A 19,931-nucleotide genomic window follows, 5' to 3' on the forward strand; every position below is an offset into this window, starting at 1 on the left:
TCAAACTGAATGTTATGAAATAAAATATAATGCCACAATAATAATGTATGTTGAATAAAGTTGTAATGTTTACTTCCATAAAAATAATTTTACGTCATTATAAGCAGAACTATCAAATGAGAGGAACATCTTGATATTGTGTCATAAAAATTGTCTTCTTATTTTAGTTGTTAAAAACAAACAGTAACAAAGGCTGTAGATTATATTCATCATGTTTTTATGACCTACAAATGAAATGATGTCTGACAAAAGTACTTGAGGGAGAAGTATATGTATCTAGAGTTGCACAGTAAATGTTACTACAAAGAACTGTGACTATACAGCAATATCTGTAAGTCACACACAGCCTATAATAAAAACAATCTACAAAAAACATTTTTTTGGAAACTGTGTACTAGCCATTCTGTTAATAACTGTATTATTATTTCTTAACTTAAAAAAAACAACCAACATCTCATTGAAGTATGCTTGTTTGTTATTGGATAAAACAATATAGTTTCATATAATATAGTACTGGTTAATACAAACAAATTACTGTTTAAAACATTAAAAATAAACACCAGCTATCAAAACAACACTAAGTATACAATTAAATTTTAATGTATTCTATCCATTCATCCATCAATATTTTCAGAAACTAAAACAAATAATAAATATACTGTGTACATAAACATATAAATATAGCTCTATATACAACAAGCAAAAAAATGGTATTATTAAATAGGATCAATTTACCAAAAATTTATAAACTGATTTTATGGAAATTGTTTGGTTTGCACACAAAAGGCACTTGAAAACTATCTCCCAAAAACTCAGCAACAAAGGTATAAACAGATAGTTACAATAAACTATTTTGTGGAAAACAAATGTACCCCACAAACAAACAAAACGTACAACGTACTATGCAGATAAATATCTTTCTTAGTTACTAAACAAAAAAACATTCCACAATACTTGATTTCTTCAAACTGAAAAATATCAACATCTAACACAACCAGAAAAATAAGTATGTTATACAGTTTCTTTGCAGCAGTTATAAGTTTATAATGATTAATAAAATATTTTCCAAACACACAAAAAAAAACAGTTCTGACTTGTTTCATTTGAAATCTACTTATAAATATTATGTTTTAAAGTTAGTTTCTCTGATAAATTTTTATTATTTACACAAAAGCAAAAACATGACAATATTATCAAATTTTATAACCTTTTAACTAGTGTTAAAATCCCAATTCAGTTAAATGGGTTTAGCTGTTTCCAGAAGTGTAAAACTAAACATAAAGAAGCACTTCATAGTTCAAAACGTCAAAGCAATATACACATATTTACACTAATTATTCATGTCCACAGTAACATACTATTCTGAGAAAAAAAATTGCCTATGGTCAAAACAAAGTAATACAAAAGGCTGGGACAAGAAACAACTAAATGTTGAACATTCAAGAGTAAGCAGTTTGAATCATGATGTGACCATTGAAGTCCAACCTGACAAATGGGACAAAAAACAACTAAATGTTGAACATTCAAGAGTAAGCAGTTTGAATCATGAAGCGACCACTGAAGTTTAACCTGACAAAATGGATTGTAAACAACTATGAGTTTTTGTGAAAACATTTAAGAAACACAGAGGCTGATATCTTACAGAAATTTCCACCCTTCATGATGGTTATTAGCTTACAAAGATTTTGAATCCTTAAGACAACTGATGGTCACAGAAAATGTTAACCCTTATCACTAATCTTTGTAACTGTTGAAGGCCTGTGCAAAGGAACTTGCATTATCATTAACAAATTGTTTTATATTAGTTAAAAGGCTACTCTGACTTTTTTTCACAAAACATGAAAGTTTTTTACTAATAATCTAAACATGGCTATCTTTTGCTAGAATTTTTATATTGCTCTGTACCTTTTTCATTTGTCTGAATCTCTTGTGTATCTAATATGATACACAATAGGTATTCCATGAATTAAAAAACAACAACAACATGATGTAGTACTATATTTGTACCAACATAAAATAACATCACGAGTACTAAGCCTTCTGTTTACAATCAGTAACAGGAGTAATGTTACAAAATTTCATCATTAACAAATGTTTACTGGTAGTTCTAGTGCTTTAAACATGTACAAGTTTGGGACCTTCAAAACTGGTATTTCTATTTCACGTAACAAACAAATTAAAGAAACAGAAGCAGAAACAGTATGGTGTTAGAGAGAAAAAAAAGAACCCCTTAATGTTTAATTACATCTCTCCCATGAGCAGTCAAATTTATAAATGAAAAAGCATGAATGATATATAAAAAAAAAGCAACACTTAATGACTGTAATTATGAAAAAAATTGGATCTTAACATATTTTTCATAAAGTATGTATTATTCACACAAACAAAGTAAATGATATTATCTTATTATTAACTGCAATGGACTATTCCACTAAAACCTCTTTGCAAAGGAAAAGTATTTAACTACACCATCTACCAGATAGTGGGGTTTATTTAACGTAAAGTACAAAAACTGTTGAAAATTATACCCCATAAAAACCTGATGATGTGTCATTCATTATGAGCCTAAAATGTACAGTACAACATAGCTAATAATTATTTTATCTAATTAGTCAATTACAATTCAACCAGTAGCATACTTATATGACAAGTAAAAGGCACAATTTTAAATGTTTCATAAAAGTTAAGCACAACTAACTTCTTTCAGTGTCAAATTATTAGAGAAACATGTCAAACATAATTCCCATTTTTAAGATTCTTTAAAAGTTCTTTTCCCATTTGTAGACTATCCTACCAAACGTTTCTTACAAGCATGAGATGTGTGAGATTTATTTCAAAATAAACTGAACACTGGCTTTCAGATAAGCAGCACGTAAATGGGTTTAATATTAAGTAAAAATCAGCTGCCAGCTATAACTGTCTGATGTAAGTAAAGGATGAGAAGTCTGTTTATACAATGATAAATAAATTATACTACTTTGTAATATTACTACAGACATATTTGTTTTGTATATGTTACAAACAAACTGAATTATTATATAGTAGTAACATCATATGCTCTTCTGCATTAGTTTGGTAAACAGCTTTGTCAAATTATTTAGCACCACAAAACAGTCACCTTATAGTAACATCAAGGTTCAGCACAGTGACAACCATCTAGCCACTTTTTCATTGTCATAGTACTGTGTTTTTCTAGTGTCTGCCATTAGTTTGCAGCAGTTGTGGTATAGTAACAATCATTTAGCCATTTTTGGATTATTATAACGCAATGTATTATTATGTTACAGCATACCAGTCAACTGTATTAAGTACCATTCTAAAAATCTCATAAAGGCCCTTGGTGTTTGTTTTGAAAACACATCTTTACAGATATTCTTTATACAGATGACTCTCTTAACACAACTATATCAGTGTGTTGAATCATAAAGAAGACAATTTAGATCTATCATAGCTGCTATTTATTAGACCACAAGGTTTGTTTATATTCTAATATCTGTATGTAACTTTACAATTAGTTGTTAAGTTATATTCAGAAAACACAAGGAATTCAGTTGTGTCACAACAACAGTTTATTAGATAATTCAAGTTCATTTTCTACTATCTATATATTACCTTGAGACCAAACAGTTATGAGCTAGCTATTAAATCAAATGGAAAATTAGAAGAGAACTATTACACTAACCCGTGTTTAATGTCTTTTTTTATTATTTGTGTTATGATCACAATTTAATTATAATATCAAATTTCCCTCAGAATCACACTCTTTCCCTATTCTATAACATAATAAATGGGCTAAACAAAAAGTGATTTAAAACTGAGAAATAAAGCAACATATGGGTCAAATAATTTTAATAATTTAGTGTTATAAACGTTTTTGTCTCTCACAAAATTTTAAAACTATATAGCCAAACAATCAAAAACTGGTCAATACATTTTGTTAGAAATAAGAAGAAAGTGCACTTCTTGGCCTAATTTCCCCTTTATGGCAGACATTAATATGGTAAGCTCTGCTGCTATAACTGTCCATTTTTAACAAAACTATGGTAAAGAATGATAAGAATCTTTATATTTTATTAATGTTAACTGAAAGCCTGGTTCAGTCACTTCTCAGAATAATTGATATCAATGTTCTTGACATTGAACAGTCACAATTTACTAATTCATTAAACACACAAAAAACTGAATGGATACTTTCCATCAAGCCAGTAATTATAGGAAACCAAAATATGTAACAAATTAAGTACAATTATACTCATCACTGTTTGATGTTAACTGTCTGAGCAGTTTTAGGACGGTTTCTACCAACTTCTTCTTGTCTCGTTAATTCTTTTTTAATGCTGAAAATATATTTTTCTTCTTGTCTGCTTCTCTCACCCTTAAGGGAGTAAAGAACATTAATTCACACTAAAAGTATGGATAGGTCAAATTAATAATATTTTAAAAAATTAGTAAATTATATTATTAAAGTTGTACAAATCCTTTTCATTCACAAGCCTGAACAAGACCTACCTAGAAAAAATAAAACCCGTTAAAAAAATGTTGCATTATTTGAAACTTGTATTTTTAGCAATAATTTTATTTCTAAAACAACTTGAAAGATAGTTGTACACTTTTCATAAATAAATAAACATTGCAATTGGTTCAAAAGCATGCATTATAAAATATAAAGTGTAAACACACCATTGTAAAGTAAAAAACAAAAAAAAAAACTTTTTGTTTTTATAACACAAATTTATCAATTAATCAATTCTTTTATAAGACTGCACACACACAAATTTGCCCTAAACAATGTTTTAGGTAACACTGCATAACAAATCATTTGCTACTAAAGAAAACTCAAGTGATTCTTGGTAATTAAATAGTTTTGGTTTCAGATATGTAATCAGAATTTGTCCATCACCTCTAGATTTTAAGATACTATAGTATCTCACTACTTTACCAACAATATGTGTGATACCATACAATCAGCTCAGTTCAATAGGTTTATACTGTGAAATTAAGTTTACAGAGAAAGTTTAATGGACAAAAGGAATAAATTTTTGATAACTTCAAACAGTAACTGTATTGTATTGGTGTAAAACTCCATATATATTGTTTACTTGTTCTTGATAAAATTATAATGACTTGCACCAATTTTGCTTCATTCCCATGTTCACCTTTTCTGCCCAGGAATATTTGAGGAGCCCCTCAACTGAGCTTAAAATGGGCAGAGTGATACACCTCTCTCTCAACTGCTTTTCACTCACTCACTCAGTTGGTTACTTTGTCTGGCTTTGTGCACACTCAAAACAAAGTCCATCTTCCTCACATCATACCTGTGATATAATCAAATAAAATCAAAATTTTGTTTTTAAAATATTTTAAACTAGTTCTGTAAACATAATTATTTTATACTTTTTAGAAAATTATTTGATGTACTGACGGCTTTCACTTCACGTAAAGTCCAAAAACCACCTAAACAGTTTATGCTACATTTGTGTTGTACAGTTTCCAAATCTGGCTTCACACAGTGGCTAAATAAAAGAAGAGCAATTGTGTCATTGACAATTTCAATGATACAGTGTGAGCCCAAAGATCATCTAACTAACTGTTATTTTTGCATTAATATTTCTGGATATTCAGACAAAACTAAATACACTAAATATCCAGAGATTGCATCTGTGATGACACCAGTATCTCATATGGATGATTTTCTTGTGTCACATACAGCAGCAAAGTGGGAAATAGAAGTTATATTGCAAAAAAGACAATGAATCATCTTTATTTCCTTCATTTAGTAATTTTACCCCTGTGGCATCTCAGCATAAACTGCCTCATCTGATCACACAAGATGAACTAAATGATCAGATTTGTGACTTGTTTTATACTGAAACAGCATGGGGAACTTTCATTTACGGCAATGGAATTTATCATAAAAGTCTTGCTTCTCACTACAGCATGCAAGATACTTTGTGTTTCTGTACAAATGTTGATGCACTAATTGAAGAATCAAGTACTGAATATACTCTCAAGAAAGAAAACATTTTACCAATTCATCTAAAGTTAGTGTGAAAACTGTGCTTTTACATAAAGGAAACACTAAGCCATTGGTTCCTGTTATTAATGCTGTAAACATAGCAGAACATGCAGCTTATTCCTGAAGCAATCAAATATCCACTACTGCTAAGTCTATAAAGTGAGTATACCAAACACTGTTGCTTTTTGTCTGTCTGGGATAGCCAATATCATAAAATTAATTTCAAAAAGAAGGAATGGCCAGTGAGAGAGAATTACATTCTAGGTAAACAGAAAGTTGAGTTCCAACTTTCAGTGAATCATCAAAATATGTTTCTTCCCTCATTCCATCTATCTTATAAGTTTCAAAAAGTTAGTGAAGTAAAAACTAAAAGGTGGCATCTTTGTTGGGCCACACATTTGGGAAGTGCTGATGAATGGTGATTTTGAAACACTACTCAGTCAGAAAGAACTTACTGTGAGGAAATCACTCAAACTGGTTGTTAAAATTTTCTTAGGAATTTACAGAGATGAAAACTATGTTGTGACGATTAATGATATCCTTGAGAACTAGAGGAAAACTGGGTCCAAGATGTCACTACAGTTACACTTCTCACACTTTTAATTAAGCTTCTTATCAAATGATCTAGGTGCAGTGAGCAATAATCTTGGTGAGCACTCCCTTAAGTTATGTCTATAATAGAACAGTAACATCAAGAAAGACAGTGGAATCGTGATGACAGAAGATTACTGTTGATTCTAAAAGCATGAAACTAACAACATACATAAAAGATGCAACAAGTCAGTCAGGTATTTTGTAAAAAGAAATAAAAAAATAATACCATGATGAAAGTTTTAAACATAGCTTAAGTCTATTTTCAGTATATATTTACATGTTTTTGAACATTCTTAAATGCAATTTTCAATAAATAAATAAAGTTATCAGAGAGAGTTATTTTCACAATATTTTAGAATATTTAGAATAAACCTAACATAGCTCAAAAACTAGAGGTGATCAGTAATACTCAACAATTTTTAGAATCAGGATCAACAAATTACTCATGAACAGTTGTATTTTTATTGTGGTAGAGAAGCTTCTTTTGTGCACAGTGTAACTTCTAAACATATAATTACTGTGCAAAATTACTCAAACACTTATATGCTTTACATATTTCTAAAAAATTACTTTGATTGAATGACTTAAGGATATTTCAACACACGAACAAAAAACATGAATTTTATCTCATAAGTACAACTCAAAACTGATAGTTAAAACCATATATAACTTCTATTATAAAGAAGCTTACACAAAGAACAACCTTAAATATAAAATTTTCAAAATTACTTACATATCAACCTGTACAAAATATACACTTCATGATATTCCTACAAGTATCTATATTCAATAGGTGAGCCTTGGGTATTATTTGTTTTATAATTAAGCTTAAAAATGTACTGTGCAATAGTTTACTCTAAGCTCAATAGACAAAATATCAATTCTAAATCTAAATAATTTCTGAATTAAATTGTTTTGTTGTATCACCAACATTAACAAGAATAAAAAACAAACCAATATGTATATTAAACATTCACAACATAAATACCATAGTTGATCTAACAATATTAATTGGTAGTTTTGTTAGAATATAATGATATATATTATAGACCATTACTATTAAAACAAAGAAGCATGACACAAACTGTTTATTATACATATTAACACCAGAGAGACATTTAGAGTGTTCCTTCTACCACACACATTATACTCTATAACACTGTAAATACATGACAGCCATAAAGCTTCTTATTTCCAAAGAATGCAACATGTAGATCTTCAATGTTTTCAGTTTAGTAAAATGTTTAGTTAAAATAAAGTTATTTCAATTTTTAAGTCCATCTCATGCTACTTTTATCATTTTTATAACGTACTTCATAACTTAATGTTTCATGAAAATTTCAAAATCTTCCTATTAACAGTAAGCAGAGCCAATCTTTATACATATACTCAAAAGGTGATTTACAAAGCTATAACTTTTATCTCTGTATTTCTATTGACTGGTGGAACTTTTAGGTGAATAGGTCTATTCAGATACAAATAACTATTTTGAATCTATTCAATGTTACACAGAGTGGCTTTCAAATGCATTACTAAACTTTTGTAAAAGAAATATCAATAACTAACATACTGAGCAAGAGCAAGAATTTAAACTGAACAAAATACACTATTTGTTTCAAGCAGGCTAAACTAGCCTAACAATCCTTTGACTATTTACGTACATGTAAAACATGGGAAACTGAATGAGTGCTTAAATCTTTATCAGTACTACATATAACCCAATAAAGGTGACATAAAATATCTTAACTAGATTGACTACTCTTTTTTAGGATAATAAAGAGCAATGATTAGTAGGGCACATTACAAGTACAGATGTTGATGTCATTTATGTCAATAATAACAGAAGACATTCCTGTCTTGTTCAGATGTACATAAAAAAATGTGTGCATTACATGAAAGATGGCAGTGACAGCAGTTAAAAAAATGTTAAAACAGTTTTCACAGAATAGAAAAATAAAAAAAATAAAAAGGAAAGGGGAATTACAGAAAATGATAATGTAAAGAAATATATAGGAAACAATACTAATATACAGGAAATAAAAAATTAATAAAAATACAGGTGATATTAATATATAGGAAACAATAGTAATATATGGGAAATAGAAAAATGAATAAAAATATAGGTGATATTAATATATAGGAAACAATACTAACATATGGAAAATAGAAAAATGAATAAAAATATAGGTGATATTAATATATAGGAAACAATACTAATATATGGAAAATAGAAAAATGAATAAATATATAGGTGATATTAATATATAGGAAACAATACTAATACATGGGAAATAGAAAAATGAATAAAAATATAGGTGATATTAATATTGATATTAATATATGGGAAACAATACTAATATACAGGAAATAGAAAAATGAATTAAAATACAAGTGACATTAATATGTAGGAAACAATACTAATATACGGGAAATAGAAAAATGAATAAAAATATAGGTGATATTAATATATACGAAACAATACTAATATATGGGAAATAGAAAAATGAATAAATATAGAGGTGATATTAATATATAGGAAACAATACTAATATATGGGAAATAGAAAAATGAATAAATATAGAGGTGATATTAATATACAGGTAACAATACTAATATATGGGAAATAGAAAAATTAATAAAAATATAGGTGATATTAATATATAGGAAACAATACTAATATATGGGAAATAGAAAAATTAATAAAAATATAGGTGATATTAATACATAGGAAACAATACTAATATATGGGAAATAGAAAAATTAATAAAAATATAGGTGATATTAATATATAGGAAACAATTCTAATATATGGGAAATAGAAAAATTAATAAAAATATAGGTGATATTAATATATAGGAAACAATACTAATATACAGGAAATAAAAAATTAATAAAAATACAAATGATATTAATATATAGAAAACAATACTAATATATGGGAAAGAGAAAAATTAATAAAAATATAGGTGATATTAATATATAGGAAACAATACTAATATATGGGAAATAGAAAAATGAATAAATATATAGGTGATATTAATATATAGGAAACAATACTAATACATGGGAAATAGAAAAATGAATAAAAATATAGGTGATATTAATATATAGGAAACAATACTAATATACAGGAAATAGAAAAATGAATTAAAATACAGGTGATATTAATAAAAAAATAAAAATAAATTACAAAGTTGTTTTGAAATTTTTTAAGAGATGCACAAAGGTCATTAATTCTAGGACTGAGAATGATGTCACACTGTTATAGAATTTAACAGTGCTATCCAATAAACATCCTTAATTTCTTTCTAAAAGTGGAAAAGATTCACAAATAACAATGAACAGTTATGTTGAAACTTGAGAAAATTAAATAACCTTAAACAATATCAAACCTAATGTAGGGCAGTTGCTTGAAACACTAGTTAAATAATGTAACTGTTTTTGTCCTTTTTGTAACTTTAGGTGTTTATAAAAACAATATTTCTTTTGTGAAGTAAGAGAGGATTCCATATACCAGCACAGTGCTTCCTTGTACCTAGAAAAGCATGAGACCTGTGCAAGTAAAACTTTATACAACCTTCCTAAACAATGGCTAGTGACCAACAAAAGCCAGCCTATTAACCTGAGACACACACAAGATCATCCTCTAATACAAAGAAAAAGCAATATGCAACAAAATTCACATAATACAAACTTGAAACTCCCTTGAGTTAAAAAAAGAGAAAACAGACATCCATGATGGTCACTGAATATTTAAACTACTGTATGTATATCAACCAGTCTCTGTATCAAGAAGACTAATGATTGATTTTCAGCCACGACCACTAAATAAATAGTTCTTTGAAATTTCCAAGAATATGGAAGCAGATTATTAGTCAAAACACAGGATAAAAAGTAATGAGTAACTAGTATCTAGTAGTTAATAAAACGTTCTCAATTAACAATCAGACTGAAGTGACCATACAGGTTACTAACTATGACAGTTCATGAGCATCAGAACTATGGGATGAACGAGACAAATACAAAAACTTGTTCACCATTTACCATTCAGATAACTAGACTAGACTGATGTTTTAGGCAAGACTAAGAAAAGAGAATTCTAAAGTATTCTAGAGATGTTTCTCAAGCAAATTAGAATGACCAAATACAAAGTTCACCAAAATAATTATAGCAGAAGTAAACAATCTGATTAACAATTACTTTGAAATTCTTTTAAAGCCTGTAGAAAGGTCCAGTGAATTAGTCAACAGAAAAAATATAAAAAAAGAGAATAAAAGCAAATAACTTCATGAAGAAATCACAATTCCAAGAATTACGTGACAAAATAAGTCACTCTCACATACAGCTGTGATAAGACATGTAACTGGATTCCTCGAAGTTCAAGAGAGCGAAGTCAACAAAAAATGTATCAATTACAAACATGTGTGACATTTATAATCACAAGTACAAATGCCATAAATACATTGACGGATGTCACTGACAATGAATGTGAATCTCGTGTTTATATATCTGGCAACCAAATATATAAAGTGTTCTTGACTGAAGCCAACAGGCAAAAAATTCCACATTAAAATGCACACAGAAGCATTTAAATGACATAGTCTTAAGTATTCACATCAGAAACTCAATGATGAGTAGTGTTGATAAACAAAATAACACTGAAAGCCATATCTGTTTATCTGATCAGAACAGCAGCATTTTAAAATTAATTTATATGCAAATTACTGAATTATGTACAAAATTTAATTAAACATCTTTACAATCCATGCATGTGAATGAAATTAACATTATAGTATATAATTTAATGTTTATGTTATCCAAGTTTTAATTCTTTGTTACAACAGAAACATTTAAAATAAATATTTTGCTCACATAGTTTGCTTGTCACATGATCCAAATTATATAAAAAAAAATCTCCAATTTAACAGAAACTGACTAAACACATAAGCTCGCAATGCATACAACTGTCAAGATGCCAATGTGTTTTTACATGTCCTTTTGAGACATACGATATATGCAGTCTTAGAACTGAATCCACTGCAAAACAGAAATAGATTTTACAGCCTTTTAATGGGTGCTATGCCAATCTTCTATACATTGGAAACAAATTTATGATGTACAAGTAATTAGTTAATACAAGTGTACAAAGCTGTTATAAAGAGCTCAGTTTACACTCCACTCCACCAACAGTTATTATGAAATTGGTGTACAGTTTTTGTTCTAAAGTAGAAGTAACAGCCTGCAGTACTATTGTCTACAGCACTTACAGTGGTTTGTTACCTCAAAATAATATAGTTACAGTTGAACTGTACTTAAATCTAATTTTTATATTTTAGTTGACTATGTATAATTTATGTTTTAAAAATCATATTTGAGTGATTTAATGGTTTTTATAAGCTTAACTTGTTACATGGATTGTGAAAGCTTTATAAACAAGATGGTATCCATAACAGCCATCCTGTTTTTGCAACACATCTATGTGGGAAATTTGTCAAAATAACTTCTTCATAAAAGGCCTATTGGTATCAGTTAACATATCAGAATAAATAGTGACAAAGAATTTTAAAGGATAATTAAAAATAAACTATAAATGAAAAGATAAAGACGTTAAATTACGAATATGTGAAAAAGATGACTATACTAATAAATTTCTATAAAGATGTAAAAGGTATGTACACATTTTTATTTGTTAATTTTAAAATCATTTCCCTGCACTCTCTGTTGATGATGACAAATAGAGTTAGTAATACGGTGCATAAAAGAGAAAATAAAGTACAAACATTTACCTTAAAAAACAGCAACTGATGTTCATTTATGAGGTTCTAGAGGTTATGCAAATGAAATGTAAAAAGTGTAAGGTAAAAAGTATTCTTTATATAAAAATTACTTTGCATGTGAACTACTCAGAGTCCAAGTGTAAATAACTACATTAAATAATGAATGTTTATTAGAAAAATCCAAAAAATATTTACAAAATAAAACTTTTGCTGAAACTACTTACTTTAATGAAAGTTTGTTATCAAGTTTTAAGGAAATAATTTCATTAACTAGTTTCATTTTTGAAAGGCATTTCATGAGAGTTGCATTCTTTTCTTCCTATGAGCATATATCATTCTTCAAGGTTTAATGTCTTCCATAATGGAACTGTTAATTACATATCTATATACATAATGTATGCCTATGTTACATACGTATACAATATTAATGACTATTCTACAGCAACCACATAAAATGTATTTAGTCCAAAAGCAATGTTTACATTACTTGTAATAACTTTTAATATGAACTTAAATAGTAGACTTTGGTAAAGGCTTACTAACCTGCCTAAGATCAGCAAAGCACATCTGGACTGCACCTTCTTCAAACCCTCTAACAGGTTCTGAATTAGCAAACACTACTGAAGACAAAAAAGAACTCAGTTTAGTTTATATCCATTAGTGAATAATTATTATCTGCATTTGTTTTGAACGCCTTAACATAAAATATTTGGATTGCCAACACAATTCAGTTTTATTGAAGCATAAAATGCTGTTTCGTTTTTGTCTTTGATCTGCTTAAACATAGTCTAGAAAGCCAACCTCCAAATGCAGTGCAGATTGTGTATAAGTTTATCAAAATGTGTGGAATAAGATTGACCTCATTTTGTAGAAACTTACAACAATGAAAGAAGTATTTTCAGGCAATAATGCATTATTATGGCCATCAAAACTGAACATGATTTACAATGAAATAGTTCCAAGGGCAGCAGGAAGCCTGAAAATTGTTCTTAAAAGATAAATTAACCCTTAAACAAATAATACTGTGTAAAATTATTAAGTATTCTGATTATTTACACAACTGAAAAATAAATAAGAACAAAACTACAATAAGAATTTCATTAATTAATCAACAACAAAAATAAATCTCTTCACAGAAAACTAAATCTCATTAAAAAAAATACAATTCCTAATTGACCTAAAACTTTAAGAAGTTAATTATTCTTGGGTATCTTTGAAATTAGATTTTGATAAAAATGGTTTTATGTTTCAGATGTGGTTTAAATAAACAGTTTCAATTTTAAGGTAATAACATTAAAGAGTGATGGTCCATAAGGTACAAATTTTCCAAACTCTTAAAATTTCTTGATTTGCATATACTGTGTTAACCTTATTTCCCCAGATGTTAAAAGCTTTAAAAAATAACAACAAAAGCACTTTCAATTTTGTCCATAAATCATCTATAAAAAGATCATAGCATAATGTGTTTGCTAAATGACCAAATTCCATCTTCAGTCATTGTCTAATTCAGCAGAAATACCTTTGTTGCAATATATGGAAAATGGTCAAGTAAGGAAACTGTTATTGTATTAAAGTCTATCTTTATACTGAGCTGTTTGTGTCCCAGGAACCACAGTACTTACATTATACATCCATTGTATCTCACTCGTATAACAACTGAATAACACAAGCAAAACCAGGTTAATATATGTGATTCATCCTCACTGTCAAGCTGAATTCAGAAAAAGTACACCTTACTTAAAAAGATGGGACTAAATATTTGTCCACAGAAAACCATCCTTTCCTTTTCACTACTGGCTTACATTATACACTATATCTTATTAGTATGATAAAGCTGACTTAAAACTGTAAAATGTTCAAAGTTGCATCACCTACTTCAATCTTTTTTCACATCATCTACCTTTGTATTAAACTCACTGACTCTTTAATATTTTGGGATCTTCTAGAAATTTTTCCCTCCATCCAGGATGTTTTTGTGGCCTCCAAATTAACAAGTTAGGACTGAGAGATGCCTTGGGTCTCTTTTACAACTGGATGATACATCCATATCGAGGCTTACAATATAAAATTGGATATAAGGAGCCTTGTTAATTTGGAGGCCAAGAAAATATACTGGAGAGAGGGAAAAATTTCTAGATGATCCCAATTTTCATGAAAATATAGGTGATTTTCAACAAAATAAGATATTAACCAGGGCAACAGTGAAAGTTATGTTTCCTATACTGAAAATGTATTTCATATAACTAGTCTCATTTAATGCTGCCCTCTATGTGACAAAAATGGAAGAAAAACATGCCACAAGCCTTTTTCCTCCCATCCTTTGGAAATCACTCATTTTAATGTCCCTCATGCACATTATCGTGGATAATCCTCTACAAAGGAAAGTGCTATTCACTCATTATACAGGTAACTTCCTCTATTTAGTTCTATCAAATTACTGTTTTGAGTTTTGGTAGAGAATTGAATCACTCATTTTGAGTGGAGAGGAAGTACATTTTATGTATATAAAAACTAACTTCTAAAATGGTACATCAGCTGTGCTTATATAATCAGATAGAATCACACACTGAATTGGTGCAAGGGAAGAAAAGAAGCACCCTTTGGAAGAGTACAAAGGACACACCTTGAGTCTAAAGAATTAGATATGAAGACATGATGTGGGAGACTACACTATTTCTAAACTATCCATACTCTTCACCAATCTCGGAAATGTGTTATATATTCTGGTAGACAAAAACTGAGAAGTAAATCCAATTAGTATTGGAGAAAAATGGAAGTGTCTCCAGACACAAAGTGGCTAGGGCATGATAAACTGTACTTCACAAGTCAACTACATCCAAAATCTATGCTGCTGGAAACTGACACAGATAGAGAGGGTGGGTGTAGAATGAGGATCATACCATCTTCACTTAAAATTAATGAGACCAGAAGGGATATCAAACATCTGACTCCTGAAGAGAGCGTATGTTAAAAACAGAAAATGGTATATCAACTTTGAAAACCTGATGTCCTGGATTGAAAAAATGTATATGAAAGAGAAATTGACCAGAACCAACCTAAGACAAATAACATCCTCAGAATAAGCTACACAAAAGACAGTTGAAGGGAAAGAACCAGAACAATCCCAAGTTCCTCCACCATGCTGTATCATGTAGGACGTAGGCACCTACTGTTTGTAGGCCCTACCAGCCATATAAGTTAATCCAAAAATTAACTTTTAAGGAAAATTTTCATGGACCTATAGTTTTCATAGGCCCTAGGCACTGTGCCTTATAAATAATTCAGCCCTGCCTCCACAATACAGATAAAGTATAACTGAAGGAGGAAGTCAAACATCCATACTACAATGTGCAAAAACTTATGTATTTTGCTTTTACTCTATATCCAAAATCCAGCCAATGGATTTTCATCTGGGACCAGGATGATGAAACCCAACCAAACGAGTTAACTGCAATTTGAGGTCTCACTCCTTTGGTCTATATATATGATGTCATCTACACCAGCAGAAAACCACTTCCCTACTCTGCACTGAATTGTAGATATTTTATGCCATTAAACAATTCAGGACAATGCCCCACATTCCACTACCACAGTGACTTGGAATTGAAAATTGATAAAGACACCCAGCTCCACTAGAAAAAAAGGGAGTGTGATACGTGGTGGAAAGTTTGGAAATATGTCAACACCTCAGATAGTGAAATAGGTGACCATGAAACTGTTTTTAAAGTAGACCAAGCTGATTTATTCAATATAAGGCATGGCAGGATAGGCAGCTATAACATTCTGTTTTACTCCTGTAGTCCATGATTGGTACAGTCTGGGATGGGTGTATTTGTGAAGCACTTTTGTTGCAAAGTTAATCCTCAAGCAACCTTGTTGAATGCCCCATCTCAACAGTGTGCACTGAATGGCCATGGAATATATTTAGGTGCGTATACATGGCAAAAAAGTGTGGATTTTAAGGTTAAAGAATATTTAATCAGGCAACACTTGCCATGGAGTGTGATCCAAACAGAGAATTACAATGAGAATGGAAATAAGACCTCTGAAAATGTAGAAAAAGATGAAATATAACTTATCCAGGCTTGTTGTCACATGGAAGTCTAAAGAATAGTCACAGGTGGAAGACAACATCCTGAAGAGGAAGTAGAAAGCCTATGCAAATAATGAGAGAGAAACATATCACATGTAGTCCATATGCCTAAGAATTTCCTCCGACAGACAATGAAGATGCAATGCCAGAGAAAAGGTAAAATGCCTAATTTGATGAGAAGACACCTGGAGCAATGTATGGCAGGATAAAGAAACATAGGAATAAACCAACCAAATCAAAAGTTGAACCCATATGGTGGAAGGAGAAAAATCACAAACAGAAGATGGTTTCTAAGGGATAAATAGGTGGAAATGGAAATCATGAATGGAAGCTTTGCAATACAACAATAAAGAGCACATACAGGACACAGAAGGCCAGGAAATGGAAGGAAGGGAAATTGGAGTAACCATATCTAGCAGCCAAGATTTTAGGAAAGAAAAGAATAATCTGGATAAATAAAATATGTTAAATGATAAAGAGTATATGAAACATTAACAGCAAATAAATCAGACTGCCAACATCCATAAGCTAATAAGAGAAAAAACACCCACCAAGGGAAGAAACAATTTCATTATAAAACAAAAAAAGGAGACTTAGAAATTGATTGAAAGACTATGACAGATAGCCAGTCTTCAGTTTTAATAACAACAAACAGCTGGAATAGAAACTGTGAGAGAGATGATTTCCAGATTCAATGTTCTGTTGGACAGAAGGTCTTGAACTACCTCCGACAGAAGCTGGCTGTTAATGGGATCCTGAGGAAGAAGGAAAGAAATGGATATCTGTGATAAAAAGAGGAAGGTAAAGGAAGCATAGGACATGCCCAAATAATCCACCAATCTGTGGTGAAACATTGCCAAAGGGGAAGAAAGTCACACAACTGAGCTCCCATCCAGTTATCAACTGGTACTGTTGATATTATGATGATCTACACTGAAGAAAACACCTGGAAAGAGGAACAGGTAAAAGCTGGGAAGCACTAGGATGGGAAACAGAAATAGGGGCTTGTTCTTGATTCCAACTGTGGCAAACGAGCTACCAAAAACGAAAGGGTAGAGTGTTGATGCAGGTGTTCCCAGCATGCAATTCCAAAGTGTCTGGAATATGTTTAAAAATATACTAAGAAACAGAGCTACACATGATTCCCTAAGTGGGCAGCAAATAAGTCTGACAGAAGGCTGCATTTTGACCCAGTATGTTTCAACAACAGAAAAATTATGTATGCAAGGTAAGAGTAGAGAATGAAAATAGATTCCAACACCTGTGAGTCTTAAAACGGATAGGCTACTTGATGGTTCGTCAAACAAACTATTCACAGCACATAGGAAGCAAGACATGCTGGAACTCTCAACCAATTATGAAGTAAAATGCTTTGTATGAACCCTAATAACCAAAGAAAGTGGGAAACTGAATAAGGTAAAGAAGAACTAAGAACTATCATACAACAAAAAAGGATGAGGATTGTAGGAAATCATAAAAAAGGATAAAACATCACATACCTGAGGAATCATACCTAAATACGCAATATTAAACCGAGCTGACTCTGCAGGAGGTGTATAGGGTAACATTAGAAAATTCCTGTGGTGAGAAAATGGTATAAAAATCTTTCTCGGAATGAACAGGTTCAGATTGTTCATGAGGTGAATAACTTCAAGAGAAAGTGGCTGACTCACAAAACGATCAGTCTCTCATTGAACAATTGCAGATAATTCCATTAACAGGGTTGCTTGCACCTCCAGGCAAAGTTACAAAACCGGCACTCTGTGCTCTATCTACCTCACGAGCTTCATAAGCACTCACGAATTTTTCAAAAACAAACATGTACAATATTATATCAACTATACTTTGCCTTACGATGAAAACGTTTTCTAAACTGATAGAGTGTGATCACAATTAATTATACTTGTGAGAAGACATTGGTAGTAGGCCTGTGATGTTATTAACTCTACGATTTTTCTATTCAGCCCCCTAGGTATCTTCATGGGAGAAAATAAATAAATTTCTTTGTCTTGTAATTCTGTTCCAACCAGTATCTAAACAGTTTGTTTATGATGCTTTTATTTTTTAATAATTTAACTCAAATTGGGGAATCTTAAGGGAAGAATAGAAACTTTTTAAATTTCCTATAAAGTCCGAGATCTTGAAATATGCATGGAAATAAACCATATTCGAGAGGTAAAAATCATCAAATCTCATAATTTTGATGTTTTATAACTATCATAACAATATCACTTTAGTAATAATCGGAAAGTACGCGTTGAATGATTTTATTCACTATAATTCAAGCCAATGTTTTGCTGTTGAACTGAATGACTGTCATATATGGGACCTTGTATGATACACTTGTATCAGACGAAGGACTTTGATTATTGATGAGTGTTTTTGATACATTTATCCATGTTACACAAACATATTCTATGACTAGTCATGTATGTTCTGTAAAGTTTACATATGTTTATTGTTGAATCTTCTTGTTTTAATCATCTAAATTCCTAAGGTAACTTGCTATTTTACAAATTCTGGTTTTTATGTTATATAGTGTGGTATCCAGTTTAATTTTAAATCAAAGTAACCCCTATGATTTTTTTTTTATATTGTTTGTTTTGGAATTTCGCACAAAGCTACTCGAGGGCTTTCTCTGCTAGCCGTCCCTAATCTAGCAGTGTAAGACTGAAGGGAAGGCAGCTAGTCATCACCACCCACCGCCAACTCTTGGGGTACTCTTTTACCAACGAAAAGTGGGATTGACCGAACATTATAGCGCCCCCACGGCTGGGAGGGCGAGCATGTCTGGCGCGACTCGGGCGCGAACCCACGATCCTCAGATTACGAAGCGCACAGCTTAACGCGCTAGGCCATGCCAGGCCCTTTTATATTGTTACTTGTAAGAGAGTCACGTTTAGATATAACTGTAATATTAATATATTAATTTGTTTTCTTTTTGTACGATTTTGTAAATAATATGACTTGTATTTTGTGCGCATTTATTTTAATTCTCCACTATCTGCAGTTAAAATTCTATATTGTTTAGTAGTGGCCATTTGTTGCTGTTATACGTTTTTCGGCACTCTTCCAGACTGCAACATCACCTGTGAATTGCAAGATAAAAGTGTGGTTTGAGCCTTTCAGAGGCTTGTTTTTAAGTTATGTAATTTACCTGCCAGGCGAGTTGTTTGAACTATTTTCACAACAATAACTGTGATTATTTAGCAAGTATTATTGTGAAACAACAATACCTTATTTTGAAATAAAAATAACGTAAACATTAGGTTTTTTCACACATTTTTGAATTTGTATATTTTAAATTCAAATCAAAGCTGTTTAAAAATGGAATTGTGGTTTCTGTAGCCTCATCATAAATTTCACACCTTTTAGTTTCTGTACTTTGTCAGTTTTTAGCGTTTAATCCGTAACTTTTATCAGCTTTTAGTGTTTAATCCGGAACTCCGTA

The 19,931-nt window shown here is 30.6% G+C and overlaps 1 long non-coding RNA gene across 10 annotated transcripts in view; it reads right to left on the bottom strand.

Annotated features, from left to right (window-relative positions):
• Positions 1-458: 458 nt before the first annotated feature.
• LOC143243015 (uncharacterized) overlaps positions 459-19,931 on the bottom strand; it is a 36,282-nt gene continuing 16,809 nt past the window's right edge. Inside the window, exons 1-4 of one of the 10 annotated variants that reach the window (XR_013023678.1) lie at positions 17,980-18,463; positions 12,931-13,004; positions 12,397-12,432; positions 459-4,375 (exon numbers count right to left, since the gene is read on the bottom strand). This is a non-coding gene — a long non-coding RNA (uncharacterized LOC143243015). Of the gene's footprint in view, positions 4,376-5,099; positions 5,316-12,396; positions 12,433-12,930; positions 13,008-17,979; positions 18,464-19,931 lie in introns of those variants that run through there. The other 9 variants (XR_013023681.1, XR_013023680.1, XR_013023677.1 and 6 more) reach the window with 9 other exon arrangements.

The sequence above is a fragment of the Tachypleus tridentatus genome, unplaced genomic scaffold (assembly GCF_004210375.1).
Source record: "Tachypleus tridentatus isolate NWPU-2018 unplaced genomic scaffold, ASM421037v1 Hic_cluster_2, whole genome shotgun sequence".
In the NCBI taxonomy this organism is placed as follows: domain Eukaryota; kingdom Metazoa; phylum Arthropoda; class Merostomata; order Xiphosura; family Limulidae; genus Tachypleus; species Tachypleus tridentatus.